Source organism: Sphaeramia orbicularis, unplaced genomic scaffold (assembly GCF_902148855.1).
Source record: "Sphaeramia orbicularis unplaced genomic scaffold, fSphaOr1.1, whole genome shotgun sequence".
Lineage (NCBI taxonomy): Eukaryota > Metazoa > Chordata > Actinopteri > Kurtiformes > Apogonidae > Sphaeramia > Sphaeramia orbicularis.
In genome coordinates, this window is record NW_021941570.1 from 302,373 (window position 1) to 319,872 (window position 17,500).

At 38.8% G+C, this 17,500-nt stretch overlaps 2 protein-coding genes across 3 annotated transcripts in view; both read right to left on the reverse strand.

Annotated features, from left to right (window-relative positions):
- calcrla (calcitonin receptor-like a) overlaps positions 1-17,500 on the reverse strand; it is a 99,183-nt gene that overhangs the window by 79,699 nt on the left and 1,984 nt on the right. The window lies entirely within an intron of this gene.
- The window catches only part of LOC115416168 (tissue factor pathway inhibitor-like), a 29,795-nt gene continuing 25,913 nt past the window's right edge, over positions 13,619-17,500 (reverse strand). The window contains exon 7 of the mRNA XM_030129893.1: positions 13,619-13,630. The gene's annotated coding sequence lies outside the window, so the exon portion shown is untranslated. The remainder of the gene's footprint in view (positions 13,631-17,500) is intronic.

The window sequence follows — 17,500 nt, forward strand, 5'->3', positions numbered from 1 at the left end:
AATATCTGATTTTCTGCGTACTTCTATAATGTTCTATATTTTGTTATTACAGTGGATTTATTCATCCTTTTAAACGCACAAACTGAAGCAGACATTTTTCAGTTTTGTTCCAGATTATTCCACAGATGAACCCTCTGAAACAGATACACTGGCTTTTTCTGTTTGTTCTACACTTCATTTTCTAGTAGATTTCAGTTCCGCTTAAATTCTACTTCCTTTGCCTGGGCTCAAACATCTCCTGTAGACTGTAGGGGCGGTGTGGTCATGGGCTTTAGACAGTAGAATAAGAGTATTAAGGTCGACAAGATCATGTAGTTTTACAGCATTTAATTTGATAAAAAGGGGATTTGTTGGAGCTCTGTGTTGTGCTTGATTGACAAGTCCAATTGCCTTTTTTTGAAGTAAGAAAATAGAATTAATGTTTGATTTCTAATTGTTACCCCATATCGCCGCACAACAGTTCAGATATGGAAGAACAAGAGAACTGTACAATAAATCAGTCCACCCCCATCCGTCCTTCCACCACCCAGTGTACTCTGTTTTCAGTTCTTCACTTGTGCTTTAACCTGTTCTTCCTGCAGATCTAAAGCCTGTCCATCTCATTAAACTGTGGATGTATTCAGGTTTGGCTCTCTGTGCTGCTAATGACCACTGTCATCAATAAAAGGCTGCGATTCTTCAGAAAGAAGCGACTCATGTGGAACCTTTATCCATCTGTAACACAAATGAACTGTCGTCATGTGGACAGGTCTGCGCAGCGCTCACAACCTGCAGACTGTTACCACAACAAGAGGCCTGTTTCACAGAAGAGGAAGAAGAAGAACTGGAGATCCAACAAAAACGTGTGAGCACAGCAGCAGAAAAGAAACAGAAGAAGAGCAGAGGAAGAGAAGAAGACCAAAGAAACAGAAGAAGAGCAGAGGAAGAGAAGAAGACCAAAGAAACAGAAGAAGACCAAAGAAACAGAAGAAGAGCAGAGGAAGAGAAGAAGACCAAAGAAACAGAAGAAGAGCAGAGGAAGAGAAGAAGACCAAAGAAACAGAAGAAGACCAAAGAAACAGAAGAAGAGCAGAGGAAGAGAAGAAGAGCGAAGAAACAGAAGAAGAGCAGAGGAAGAGAAGAAGACCAAAGAAACAGAAGAAGAGCAAAGAAACAGAAGAAGAGCAGAGGAAGAGAAGAAGAGTGAAGAAACAGAAGAAGAGCAGAGGAAGAGAAGAGCAGAGAAGGAAGAGAAGAAGACCAAAGAAACAGAAGAAGACCAGAGGAAGAGAAGAAGACCAAAGAAACAGAAGAAGAGCAGAGGAAGAGAAGAAGAGCAAAGAAACAGAAGAAGACCAGAGGAAGAGAAGAAGACCAAAGAAACAGAAGAAGAGCAAAGAAACAGAAGAAGAGCAGAGGAAGAGAAGAAGACCAAAGAAACAGAAGAAGACCAAAGAAACAGAAGAAGAGCAGAGGAAGAGAAGAAGACCAAAGAAACAGAAGAAGAGCAGAGGAAGAGAAGAAGACCAAAGAAGAAGACCAAAGAAACAGAAGAAGAGCAGAGGAAGAGAAGAAGAGCGAAGAAACAGAAGAAGAGCAGAGGAAGAGAAGAAGACCAAAGAAACAGAAGAAGAGCAAAGAAACAGAAGAAGAGCAGAGGAAGAGAAGAAGAGTGAAGAAACAGAAGAAGAGCAGAGGAAGAGAAGAAGAGCAGAGGAAGAGAAGAAGACCAAAGAAACAGAAGAAGACCAGAGGAAGAGAAGAAGACCAAAGAAACAGAAGAAGAGCAGAGGAAGAGAAGAAGAGCAAAGAAACAGAAGAAGACCAGAGGAAGAGAAGAAGACCAAAGAAACAGAAGAAGAGCAGAGGAAGAGAAGAAGAGCGAAGAAACAGAAGAAGAGCAGAGGAAGAGAAGAAGACCAAAGAAACAGAAGAAGACCAAAGAAACAGAAGAAGAGCAAAGAAACAGAAGAAGAGCAGAGGAAGAGAAGAAGAGAAAAGAAACAGAAGAAGAGCGAAGAAACAGAAGAAGAGCAAAGAAACAGAAGAAGAGCAGAGGAAGAGAAGAAGAGGAAAGAAACAGAAGAGGAAAGAAACAGAACAGAAAAGAAAAGAAACAGAAGAAGAGAAAAGAAACAGAAGAAGAGAAAAGAAACAGAAGAGGAAAGAAACAGAACAGAAAAGAAAAGAAACAGAAGAAGAGAAAAGAAACAGAAGAAGAGCAGAGCAGTGGAAGTATGGACCACACCCTGCACAGACTGAGCACCGTTTCCACAGGTTCTGTCCCGTTTCCACTGCGTCGTATTGACTCGACTTGACTCGGCCTTTTTGCTTTGACAAAAAAGGACCTGGAATCTGGTACCTGGTACTAGTTTTTTGTATCACCTCTGCTGAGGTTCCAAGTGATACTAAACTGTGACGTGTAAACACTGCAGACCACTGATTGGTCAGACAGTTTTCTCTGTGACCCGCCGTTTGCGTTAGTGGACAGTAAATACAGCGGTACATTAATCCACATGAGAACAGCCCAAAACTACACCGTAGTTGGTCCAGGAGATTCAGTCTGTGGTGGACGACGTAAAAATTCAGACGAGACAACACGCAACGAGTGAGTTTATCAGCAACTCTGAACAGACGACACGGACATAACGCGCCACATCGCTATGACAACCAGGTACTGTAAAGTGGGTAGTATCCTGGAATAGAAACGGTCTGCAGGAATACTGAGCTGAGCTGGTTCCACATAGTGGAAACACAGCATCATATATACACTTAGCAGTGTATATACACTATATTTCCAACAGTATTCCCTCTCCTGCTTTGACTCTCATATGAATGTCAGGTCCATCCCATTCCTAGTCTATGGGTTCAGTCTGACGTGGCTCCACCCTTTGCAGCTCTAACAGCTTCAACTCTTCTGGGAAGGCTGTCCACAAGGTTTAGGAGTGTGTTCATGGGAATTCTGGACCATTCTTCCAGAAGCGCATTTGTGAGGTCCCACACTGATGTTGGACAGAAGGCCTGGCTCTCAGTCTGCGCTCTAATTCATCCAAAGGTGTTCTATGGGGTTGAGGTCAGGACTGTGTGCAGGCCAGTCCAGTTCATCCACACCAGACTCTGTCCTCCATGTCCAAATGGACCTTGCTTTGTGCACTGGTGCACAGTCATGTTGGAAGAGGAAGGGGCCGGCTCCAAACTGTTCCCACATAGATGGGAGCGTGGAATTGTCCCAAATGTCTTGTTCTGCTGAAGCATTCCCAGTTCCTTTCACTGGAACTAAGGGGCCCAGCCCAGCTCCTGAAAAACAACCCCACACCATAACCCCCCCTCCACCAAACTTTACACTCGGCACAATGCGCTCCCACAAGTATCGTTCTCCTGGAGACCGCCAAACCCAGACCTGTCCATCAGATCGCCAGATGGAGAAGGTCGATTGGTCAGTCCAGAGAAGGCTCCTCCCCTGCTCTACAGTCCAGTGGCGGCGTGCTTTACACCACTGCATCCACCGCTGTGCATTGCACTTGCTGATGTATGGCTTGGATGCGGCCGCTCGGCCACGGAAACCCATTCCATGAAGCTCTGTGCGCACTGTTCTGGAGCTAATCTGAAGGACACATGAAGTTTGGAGGTCTGTACCACTGACTCTGCAGAAAGTTGGTCACCTCTTCTCACTCTGCGCCTCAGCATCCGCTGACCCCGCTCCGTCAGTTTACGTGGCCTACCACTGCGTGGCTGAGTTACTGTCGTTCCCAAACACTTCCACTTTCTTATAATCCAGCTGACAGCTGACTGTGGAATATTTACATGCTCGTATATATATATATATATATATATATATATATACATATATATATATATATATATATATATATATATATACATATATATATATATATATATATATATATATATATATATATATATATATATATATACATATATATATATATATACATATATATATATATATATATATATATATATATATATATATATATATATATATATATATATATATATCTCAGCATGTATACATTATATATTTTGCAGAATGAATACATTATATATACTTAGGAATATTCATACTTGACCTGAAATCTACACACACACACACACACACACACACCTGTTGTACTTCAGGTGTAAATCACACTGAAGTCATTGAAGGCATGTTTTACTCACATAAGCACACAAACAGAAAGACCCACATATCCCTGAATGCACCACGTCACATCAGTGCTGTAAGGCACCATGAGAGTGTTGACATTAAACTACTGAGAAAAAAACTGTCCTCCATTATGTATGAATGGAAAAATGACATCCAGTGACCCCCAGTCCAGAACAGGAGGGTCCTGTGCATCTGTCCATCATTGTGCTCAGTGTAATCTGATCCTCACAGCCTGCAGGCAGAACACAGGGAGAAAAAACCTGAACGAAGAGTCAAGGACATACATTCGTCCTCAAAATTCTTCATACCCCTGCCATTTTTTGCAACTTTTTGTTTTTGTGATGAAATGAATGAGTTTTGTCAAGTTTGTGTGTGACTTATATGTGATACACAAGTGAGGAAATAAGAACAAATGATACTTGGAGAAATACTTTATTTCAGGAGTATTTTATTAGAGGATTTCTAAAAAACGCCATGTTCAAAATTATTCATACCCTAGGTTTATTAAGTCCAAAGTCTTTTCTTAATAGTCAGTAGAGTAGCCTTTGTTCTTGATAATGGTTCCTGTAAGTGTCCACAGGTTCTCTTCTGTCTCCTGTGGGGTTTTGGTCCACTCTTCCAGGACCAAAGCCTCCAGCTGGGTCCGGTTGGATGGTCTCCTACCCATCACTCTGGTCTTTAGCTCCCTCCACAGATCCTCTATATGATTTAGGTCAGAGCTTTGACTGGGTCATGTCCTTGAACCACTACTGCACTACCTTGGTGGTATGCTTGGGGTCAGTGTCCTGCTGGGACGTCCAGTCAGGACCAGTCTAGAGTTTCTCAGCACTTTCACACTGTCATCCAGGATGTTGATATAATCCTCCTTTTTCATGATGCCTTGTATCTTGATGAGGTTCTCGGTGCCACTAGCAGAAAAGCAACCCCATAGCATTATGTTGCCACCACCATGCTTGATGGTTGGGGCTGTGTTCAGTTTGCGTTCTTCTCCTTGCTTCCTTCAGATGCAGTCAACATCCATGTGGCCAAACAACTCCATCTTTGTTTCATCAGATCACTGGATTGATGACCAAAAGCTTGGATCTTGGTTAAGAAGAGCTCTAGGAAATGCCAGATGAGCCTCCTGATGTTTCATCCTGAGTCCTGCCATCTTCCTGTGTCTGCATCCATGGAGAACTCCTTTGTGCAATACTGGCTGGATGGTTGTCTGTGATACCTTCATACCTCGGTTATTTTGGTGGCAACATAATGCTATGGTTATAACCTATAATGCTAGGATGCTTCTCTGCTAGTGGCACTGGAAACCTCATGAAGTTACAAGGCATCATGAATTTAACATAATTATATCAACGTCCTGGATGACAGTGTGAAAGTGCTGAGAAACTCTAGACTGGTCCTGACTGGACGTCCCAGCAGGACACTGACCCCAAGCATACCATCAAGGTAGTGCAGTAGTGGTTCAAGGACATGACCCAGTCAAAGCTCTGACCTAAATCATATAGAGGATCTGTGGAGGGAGCTAAAGACCAGAGTGATGGGTAGGAGACCATCCAACCGGACCCAGCTGGAGGCTTTGGTCCTGGAAGAGTGGACCAAAACCCCACAGGAGACAGAAGAGAACCTGTGGACACTTACAGGAACCATTATCAAGAACAAAGGCTACTCTACTGACTATTAAGAAAAGACTTTGGACTTAATAAACCTCGGGTATGAATAATTTTGAACATGGCGTTTTTTAGAAATCCTCTAATAAAATACTCCTGAAATAAAGTATTTCTCCAAGTATCATTTGTTCTTATTTCCTCACTTGTGTATCACATATAAGTCACAAACAAACTTGACAAAACTCATTCATTTCATCACAAAAACAAAAAGTTACAAAAAATGGCAGGGGTATGAAGAATTTTGAGGACGACTGTATATGTGGAACTATGTGGAAGGTGTAATACCACTGACAGCCACTGGGGGCAGGTTCAAACAGCCCTGGCTCCCACAGACTTACAATAGGGGGGTCAGAAATGATCGGTTATATATCACGATATTTAATTTCACAATACTGTATCAATATTAAAAAGTACTGTATGGATATTTTTAGGTATTTATTTAAATGCAGATATTGTGGAGGTTCAATTTAGTTTTTTGGTTTTCTTTACAGTTTATATCTTATTTATTATTATTTAATACTGTTTTAGTAAATAATGTTTATTTGAATCCTCCTAAAAGCACTTTTTTCTGTCTGAGAGGCAGATGTTGGTTCCTTTGTTTGGATTGAACTCAAATCCTGTTCTGATGTTAGTTGTGAACTAATAGAATCTGAACATTTGAACAGGATCTGAAACTGGAATGTCTGTAAAACAGAATTTCAGTTTGAACACAGTTGGAACATTTGGTAATAGAACATTAGATCCTGTTGGGATCAAATACAAATGTGTTTAGGATTTGTGCAGATTTCTGGTGGAATTCAGTTCTTCCAGGAAATAATCATTAAAAAAAAGAGAAAAAGAAACAAACAAAAAATTGCCTTTTTAACAGTATCATGATATATCGTGATATATCGTATGGTGATCCTAGTATTGTGACTAGGGCTGCACGATTTTGGAAAAAAAAAATCCCGATTTTTTTCCTCTAAAAACTCGATTTTCGATTTCGATTTTTGGGTAAAACTACAAAAAACAGAAGTCAGCATGTCATTTTCGTGAGCAGCCAACAATGCAAGGCACTGCTCTGACCTCAAATCTGTGATGGTATCACATGATGAACCCACAGAAGTTTTTTTCTTAATTAAATCTATATTGAATGAAGTAGAGTATACAAACAATGTATACAACAAGAAAATAACAGAAGTTTGCCAGGGGGAATACACTGTAATACAATGTCCAAATCAGAGCAAATACTTATGTTTTTTAGAGCCTTTTTGTTTCCAGATTTATCGAACAGCTTTAAATAAAGTTCAACATCTTTCAAAAAATAAATAATATTTGGTTTTGTGTTACAGAACTTACATTTGTGAATGAAAAATTTAGCAAGTAAGAGGACTAAATTAATTATTATATATATATATATATATATATATATATATATATATATATATATATATATATGTGTCACAGTAGAGATTGAAATCCAGTAGGATTTGTAATCCTACTAGGATTACGAATCCTACTAGGACAGATTGAAATTTTAGTTTGTCCTAGGACAAACTGAAATCCTACAAGAAATTAGGATCCGAAGATTAACCCTAACCCTAACCCTAGGACAGATAGGATTTCAGTTTGTTCTAGGACAAACTAAAATTCCTATCTAATTCCTATCTGTCCTAGTAGGATTACGAATCCTACTGGATTTCAATCTCTACTGTGATATATATATATATTTTTTTTTTTTTCTGGGTATCTGGTCCACAGAAGTGATCCCAGTGTCAGTCAGTGACAGGCATCAGCCGTGTGTGCATGGACCAGGTAAATATAAGTGATCCACATGTGGTTCTATTTAAACTGGGGGATCCGTGCGTGGAACAGACTGACCCAGGACACACTGGAGGGATTCTATGTGTGGAGCTGGTGGATGTGTGTGGGCAGTGGGCTGTGTGGGCTCCTCTGCTGAGGCTGATGACCCCGAGACCCGGATCGGAAGAAGACGGTACTGTACGGATCCGGGACAACGGAAGAAGAATGATCCACATGCAGTTCTATTTCAGTTGTGGGATCCGTGCGTGAAGCCACGGCTTACATTACTATAAGTACTGTGGGCTCATGAACACATTTAAAGTCCGGTCATTACATGGACTTCTGTGACAGACCGCTGTCACTGATAGGAGGAGGAGCCTACGGGAGCCCGCAAGCGCGCAGCCCACAGGCACGAGAGAGATGAAATCGATTTTCCGATTTCCCTTTTTTAAAAATCGTCCTAATTAAAAAATCCGATTTCGATTTAAAATCGATTAATCGTGCAGCCCTAATTGTGACTTGAATCATATCGTCAGATTCTTGCCGATACACAGCCCTATTGAAGACGCCCTTTGAGTCAAACTGTAGACGCTTACAGTTGAACACATTCAACAGACGGACTGGACTGATGGAACGGACTGAACCAGCACTAACTGACACTGTTTGGACGTCCAGGAACCAACACTGTCCCCTCCATGGAAGTCCAGTTGGTCTGTCAGGATAGAGTCGGTCCACTAGTCCATGATCGTCCACGTCGGTCCAACACCAGAACCATCAGACTCCTCTGGGTCTACAGTGTCCTGGACATGTCCCTGTAGTCCACAGTTCTAGTCCTGGACCCACAGACAAACACATGTCCGTCCACTGGAGCTGGGTCCATTTGGTTGGCTCCGCCCACTGAGCCCACAGTGAGTCTGGATCAGTAACCCCCCCCCAAGCTAATGGTCCACTTATCTGCACTCTAAAAAATGATAAGTTGCTCAACGTAAAAAATTGATGTAACAATTTGCATTCATCTTTTTCAGTTCTTTCCACTTGTCCATAATTGCTTAAACTCCACCAGACTTCTGTGGTTCAGTAAACTCTATTACTAAAGTACAAACTACATGATTTGATTTGTACTCTACAAGTTTAATGAAGTCCAACCAACTTAATTTAAATTGAGTAAAAACTACTCCATTTAGTTAAACTGACTTATTGTTTTACTTTTATTCTACTCACAAATGTCCGTACAAGTAGTTACCTTCATTTTTGGAGTTAACCTAACTCAGTGGTTCCAACCTTTTATTACTCCTGACCCCATTTTAACATCACAAATTTCTGGTGACCCCAGACATTCAAAACAGAGATTTTTTTTTTTTGCGAAAATTAATTTGTTTTTGATCATGTAATAGTTTGCTATACTATGTTGCAAATAATCGTTAATTTTAGAGGACATTTAGTTTATATAATGTCTATTATTGTGGACAGAGGCAGTAAATCCAGGTGTAGATTACTGCACAAAGGGAGAATTGGATTTTCCTGTCCAGCTTGTATTTAAAAGGCTGACAATTAATACTGAAAAAAAAACAAAACAAGAACTGAAACTATGAATAATGAAAGAGCTGCAGCATCTGAAACTGACCACAATGAACATGTGACAGATAAACAGAACCACAGTGCTGCAGTTTCACACTCATAGTTTGTTGTGTCTTTTATGGATTGGGACTGTCTCTGTCACCTCACCATATACTTATTATTAGTACTTTTTTTTTTTTTTTTTTTAATTTTTTTTATCAATTACTAGAAATTTCAGGCGACCCCATTTGAATTTCAGGCGGCCCCACATGGGGTCCAGACCCCAAGGTTGAAAAACACTGGCCTAACTTATTTCTGTGCATCAGAACAAATTCCACACAGAAATTCCAGTTCTAAACTGCTTATTATTTCTCTGTGCATGTCAATTGCTAGATCTGTCTGCATGTTAATATCTAATTTGTATACAATACTATTGTTCCCATTCTATTACAAAACAGTTAATTATATTTGACAAACAGTGAGCAGTTTCATTGAACATTCTAACTACAGTTGTCAGTAAACATTACAGTCCTGGTTTGTCCTGTGGTTCTGACTCATGGTGCAGTTCTATAAAAATACACAAATAAACACAAAAAGGCCAATAAACATTAACATGCACACATTAACTATCAATGAACACCAACACCACAACCCTGCTGAACCCCTGCACAGAAAAGAACACATTTACAACAATATGCACAATATCCACAATGCAATGCAGTAAACACACCACAATATAAACTACAATTTAAATTACAAAGGAGCTAAATGTGTTTTATTCAGTCCTGGAAGAATTCAAACTACTGTTGCACAAACAAAGCGAAATTCTATCAGACCTTAAAGTTTAGTTCAGGTCTGTGTAAAATCATGTTTCTCTCTTTTCTTTCTGTCCTTCACTCTGTTTCTTTTGTCAGATTTGAACTCAGCTTTTAAAGAACGTTTACAAGAGTTTTAAGTTGCACTAACTTAATCTACTTCTATGTTTAGTTAAAGGCAGAAATGTCTGTTCAAAAGCAATCTGTTACTAAGTTCAGACTGTTTTCCATGTTTTACATTCAGACCAACTGTCTCACACACACACACACACACACACACACACACACACACAGGTCACTTGTCTTTTCTAATATAAATATTTCTATGTTCCTTCATGTGTTGTTTCGGACGGTGGTCCAGTTTGGTTTAAAACAGAACCATGTCGGCTGGTGTTCTGTACTGACCCATTATCAGTCGTATTTTCAGATGAGTACGACAATATTCAAATATTTACAAAGAAAGAGGAAGGAAGCAGAGGGAGGGTCAGCTGATGTGAGATAAGATTTATTTATGACTTTATGTGTTCAAGTTCAGAGGAACAGAAGTGATATGAAGGAGTAACCATGGCAACTGGAATATTTAAAGGTTCCCAAAGTTTACTGTGTGATGTTTGTGATGGAAAAGAACTGAACAGTCATGTGTTTACTAAACAGACACAAGTTTGTCCTTCCTCTGTCTCCTCTCACTAGTGTTTACTCCTGGAGGATTCGGCTGGGTCCTGTAAACTGGCTTCAGTCTGCTCTGGACCAACTCTATATGGAAAGTGTCAGAAGAGAACTTTTATTATGATGTGGTGCTATAGAAATAAAATTTGATTTGATTGAACAGATATACACACACACACACACACACACACACACACACACACACACACACACTAGGGATGTAAATAATTAATCAACTAAAGTGTTAACATGTTCTTTTGTTGGAAGCTCCCAGAATAAGTCCAGATTCTTTTAGGTCTCATTCTTATAAATTTACTGTTGACTTCTGATCACAAACAAAACAGAACTCAGCTGAGGATCCACAGCCCAAGCAGGGAAAATGGCTCCTGAACATTACCATGCACATCACTTTTATACTCCTTGTAAACTGATCTTCAGACTCTGGGCTGACCCCCCTAGGTGGGCTGGATCACACAAAATGGACTGGTGTCATCTGACCTAAAGTCAAACACATGAAATTCCTCCACTCAAAGTAAAACCCCATAATGACCGTGTTTACCTCTTATCTCTTGCTGTTTACGATGGTCTGTGGGCGTGTGTATTTGAAAGTGTACCTAAGATAAAACCTTAGTCCTGTTATCATCAGTCTGTCAGTTTAGGATGTGACCAAGATGTGTTATGACTGACAGTGAAACAAAGAACTTCTACTGACACAAAACAATCCTGACTAATACTGACTAATATGTGGTTAAACCCAAGAATTCAACCATCCAAATTAAAAACCATTAACTGTCGATAAGAATTTGCTCAATTAAATTATTAATTGTGGGTTAATTGTCCTTGTCCTCCTGTCCACACCTGTCTGAAGGCTGTCGGTTTGTCTGCGCTGCGACGCTGTGGCTGACATAGGTGGTGATGGAACTGGATCATGGAGATGGTGACTTAGAATGTCTGTATGGACATGGGGGAGGAGCCAAACACAGACCGAACGTCTGTTTGTGGGTGGAGCCAAACACAGACCAACTGTCTGTTTGTGGGTGGAGCCATACACAGACCGACTGTCTGTTTGTGGGTGGAGCCAAACACAGACCGACTGTCTGTTTGTGGGTGGAGCCATACACAGACTGAAAGTCTGTTTGTGGGTGGAGCCATACACAGACCGACTGTCTGTTTGTGGGTGGAGCCAAACACAGACAGACAGTCTGTTTGTGGGTGGAGCCAAACACAGACTGACTGTCTGTTTGTGGGTGGAGCCAAACACAGACAGACAGTCTGTTTGTGGGTGGAGCCAAACACAGACAGACTGTCTGTTTGTGGGTGGAGCCAAACACAGACAGACTGTCTGTTTGTGGGTGGAGCCAAACACAGACAGACTGTCTGTTTGTGGGTGGAGCCAAACACAGACAGACAGTCTGTTTGTGGGTGGAGCCAAACACAGACAGACAGTCTGTTTGTGGGTGGAGCCAAACACAGACAGACAGTCTGTTTGTGGGTGGAGCCAAACACAGACAGACAGTCTGTTTGTGGGTGGAGCCAAACACAGACAGACAGTCTGTTTGTGGGAGTGGTAACCCCTGAATAAATCCACACACACGTGTGTGGTCAGTATCAGATCAGAGCGTTTTCCTGGAGGTTGTTCTAGTCCACAGTCAGTGAGACAGAAGTTAAACCTCCTCCAGACTCCTGATCCAGGACACAGGGATGGAATGCATTTGTGAAGCTTCAGGAGGAAAAGAGAAATGAGCGAAAAGTTTTACTTTCACTTCTGTGTGTGTGTGTGTGTGTGGGGGGGGGGGCAGACTGCGCCGTACCCTATAGTATTAGAAGTGGGATGGGGAGTCATGCAAACACACGTGGTTACCAACTAAGATGCACGCATCCCCCGGCCGAACTGAGCATGTGCGAGCCCACATGAAACACACACGCGTGTGCACCCCCCCTTCCACACCCCCACACTAACAGATGAATTCCACAGAAACACTGACTGTATCCAATGGATCAATGAATCAGTCATTAAAGAATATGACCTGGTTTTATCATGAAGAATAGAAACTACATTTAGCTTTCATTCTTACAGAACGTATTGAAAGAGAAATTCAGGTTCTCAGGAAAATCACCTCTTATCAATTAATCATTAATCGATCGATAAGGGCAACCAACTAACAATTAATGAATTAATCAATAATTTGCATCCCTAATAAAAACACATGAGATGATACAGAGATGGAACAGAACCAGCTGAGTCCGTCCTGTCAGCGCTGGACCGTCCAGAACCAGAACAGGACAGAACATTCAAACACATGTGACACTGACCATGGTAGAGTTTAACACACACACACACACACACATGTACATACACACACACATACACACACACATACACACACACACACACACACACACACGTACACACACACAGGTCCACAGGGTAACAGGAAACACTTAAAGTGTGAGAAAACCTACAGAACCAACACAAACACAGGAACATAACCCTGACCAGCAGAGGCACAGCCACAGCTGGAATCAGACTGAACATGAGTGAACTAACTGTAGTAATGACCTTTATTAATACGGCTGTGTATCAGCAACAATCTGCTGATACAATACAAATCACAATACTAGGATCTAGGGATGGAACCATTACCGGTAGAACCATAAACTGCGGTAAAATCACAGATGGTTAGTATTACTGTTTAAATTCTAATTCTCATGATAACTGTGTTTGATTACCGCACTTTTATGGAAAAAACCCTATTTAAAGATCTGCTTTAATGTCAAATATCTGAGTATAGTTTGAATTTATTACAATTTTAATTTTCTATACCTAATATTTGAACCAATATTCACTTTTAAAGTCTGTGAAAAGGTTCGTTAAACATCTGTGTGTTATTTATGCAATAAATTATACACATTTTTCAAATCAGATTTTATATATTTTTATGTTTTTATAGTAGGTTAAAGTGAAAAAATAACAGACAGATGAGATAGATGAAGTTGTGCTGAAAAAACAGATCCAAACATGGGTATAGTAAACATTTGTTTCTATAGTATATAAAGGCCAAATCAAAAGGACTGAAAAACAGACAGAATAGACTCAGACCACTAAGGGTTAATATTGGAATGTTTCTGACACAGAAGGGACAGTGGGACTGTTATTATATTTGGTTTTTTTGTTGTTGTTTTTTTTTAAATACAACTTGGTTAAATTCTTTCAGTGTGTGTATTAGTACTTTGGGAACATTTTCACACAATTTCAACAATACTGTGATAATAATGAGAACTGTGATAGTTTTGGTCACAATAACAGGGATATGAAATGTTCACATTACACCTACAAATAATGACAACTTCACATTGTTCTCTTTGTTTCAGTGTAAAAAAAAATGGATTAAATTATGAAAATATGAACATTTACAAACTATCCTTTAACAATAAAACATGAACAAATATGAACAACATGAAATGTCTAAAGAAAATTAAATGAAATGTTAACATTATTCTAACTGTTTATATATACACACACACATATATGTATAAAAATATATATATGTATAAAAAATAATAATAATAATATATATATATGTGTGTGTGTGTGTGTGTGTGTGTGTGTGTGTGTATATATATATATATATATATATATATATATATATATATATATATATATATATACACGAGGGCTGTTCAATAAGTTCATGGCCTCACCCAGAACAGAACAACACAGACTGATAATTTATATTTTATTTTTCAACATAATCTCCATTTACAGCAATGCACTTGGTCCATCGATGTTCAAGCGTCACTATCCCATCACGAAAGAATGTAACATCCTGTATTATAACAACCAGTATTTCTGGGTGAGGCCATGAACTTATTGAACAGCCCTCGTATATATATATATATATATATATATATATATATATATATATATATATATATATATATATATATATACATATAGATAGATAGATAGATAGATAGATAGATAGATAGATAAATAGATATATAGATAGATAGATAGATATATAGATAGATAGATAGATAGATTTTTTTTTTTTTCATATATTCATATAAGGCCTGTAACGGCACACATACTGAACCGTTTCAGTCCACAGCTGTTCGGTTCAGTCCACAGCTCTACCCAAATGGCACAGTATGATGAGAAAAAGAAAAAGGAACGAAAGACGTTGTTTGATGTGGAACTTTAAATCTGTGCAGGTTCCACATGGACATATGGAAGGACGCACACATTGACCCGAAATAGCAGCTGATATAAGGTTAAAAAAATAAAAATAAAAAAACAAATCTGAAGTGAACCTGGAAGGACCAGACTGCAGACCCTCCACCATCAGTCCAGTCCAGTTTGGATCAGTTCAGGTTCAGGTGAAAGACAACAACCAGGAAAGAGACGCTGATAAGACGGACGTGGTTTACTGCCGATGCACTACAGTAGTTCTAAAACACTTGCACTAGCTCTCACTCTCTCTCTCATGCACGCTGTATAACAGAGGAACAGAACCCGGAGTTAGACGTTGAAAGTATATAAAGTTTTACTTTTGTTTCACACCAGCGTTTGTTACGTTAGTTAAGGACACCCCCACCCCCCCCGGCTCCGACCAAAAAAACAAACAAACCATCCCCCCGACTAATTGCACCCTGCATGTGCGCGCACACGTACACAAAGTGTCCTACACAGTTTGTTCTCTGTCCTAAAATACATAATTTGGTTAATTTTTTGTTGTCAAAGTCTCTCTTCAGTTTGTTTCAACAGAATACCAGTTTACCCTCCTGTTAATGTTGCACTTCATGTGGAAGTTTTTTTGGTATTTTTCTGCAGAATGTGAACTGACAGAACTGGGATTTGATTTTTGTTGTTTGTTCAAAACTACCTGTCAGAGAAAAGTGCAATACTAATGTTTAAAACGTTTTAATATATATTAATATTAATATACATATTAATAATTCATTTTATTTTCTATTTGATTTATAGCAGCAGAATTATATTCCTGTTTTTCTATATTCTATTGTTTCCAAAAACTGGGGGAAAATTTTTCAAAAATTCATAATAAATGCATTAAAGACATTTTGAGGGGTTTTCTTTCTTCCTGTACCGAACTGAAAAAGAAAAAAAAAAAAAAAAAGAACCGTGGCTTTGAAAACCGAAAACGTACCGAACTGAAAATGTTGTGTACCGTTACAGGCCTAGTATGTAAATATCTCCTTTATTTATCCAGGTAAAAAAGCCTCATTGAGGTTACAAATGTCTTTTCCAGTAGTGACTATGGCTGTATATCGGCAAGAATCTGGCGACACAATACAAATCACAATACTAGGATCACCACATGATATATCACGATATATCATGATACTGTTAAAAAGGCAATTTTTTTGTTTGTTTCTTTTTTACAGGGTGGTGAAGCCAAATGTACACTGAACATGTAGTTGTTTTTTCTCAGCAGACACTACATCAGTTGTTTTGAACCCAAACATATACTGATGTCATAATCATACCTAACACTATTATCCATACCTTTTCACAAACTTTTGCCCATATGAGTAATCAGGAAAGCAAACGTCAAAGAGTGTGTGATTTGCTGAATGCACTCGTCACACCAAAGGAGATTTCCAAAATAGTTGGAGTGTCCATAAAGACTGTTTATAATGGAAAGAAGAGAATGACTATGAGCAAAACTATTACCAGAAAGTCTGGAAGATACTATTAAAGAAGAATGGGAGAAGTTGTCACCCCAATATTTGAGGAACACTTGCACAAGTTTCAGGAAGCGTGTGAAGGCAGTTATTGAGAAAGAAGGAGGACACATAGAATAAAAACATTTTCTATTATGGACATTTTCTTGTGGCAAATAAATTCTCATGACTTTAATAAACTAATTGGTCATACACTGTCTTTCAATCCCTGCCTCAAAATATTGTACATTTTGCTTCCCCACCCTGTAAAATGATTATTTCCTTGAAGAACTGAATTCCATCATAAATCTGCCCAAATCCTAAACACATTTGTATTTGATCCCAACAGGATCTAATGTTCTATCAGCAAATGTTCCAACTGTGTTCAAACTGAAATTCTGTTTTCCACACATTCCAGTTTCAGATCCTGTTCAAATGTTCAGATTCTATTAGTTCACAACGAACATCAGAACAGGATTGGAGTTCAATCCAAACAAAGGAACCAACATTATTGAATAAAAGTGTGAAATAATAAATAAAATATAAACAAAAAAGAAAAATAAATAAATAAAGTGAACCTCCACAATATCTGCATTTGAATAAATATTGTGATATTTCATTTCACAATACTGTATGGATATTAAAAAGTACTGTATGGATATTTTAGGTATTTATTCAAATGCAGATATTGTGGAGGTTCATTTTGTTTTTGTTTTTTTGTTTTTCTTTTTTGTTTATATTTTATTTATTATTTCACACTCTTTTATTCAATAATGTTCGTTCCTTTGTTGGATTGAACTCAAATCCTGTTCTGATGTTAGTTGTGAACTAATAGAATCTGAACATTTGAACAGGATCTGAAACTGGAATGTGTGTAAAACAGAATTTCAGTTTGAACACAGTTGGAACATTTGCTGATAGAACATTAGATCCTGTTGGATCAAATACAAATGTGTTTAGGATTTGGGCAGATTTGTGATGGAATTCAGTTCTTCAAGGAAATAATGATTTTATAAAAAGAAACACAAAACAAAAAATGGCCTTTTTAACAGTATCATGATATATTGTGATACATCGTATCATGATCCTAGTGTTGTGATTTGTATTGGATCACCAGATTCTTGCTGATCCACAGCCGTATTCAAAACAGGTTCCTACATGTTTGTGTTTGTAGATGTGATCTG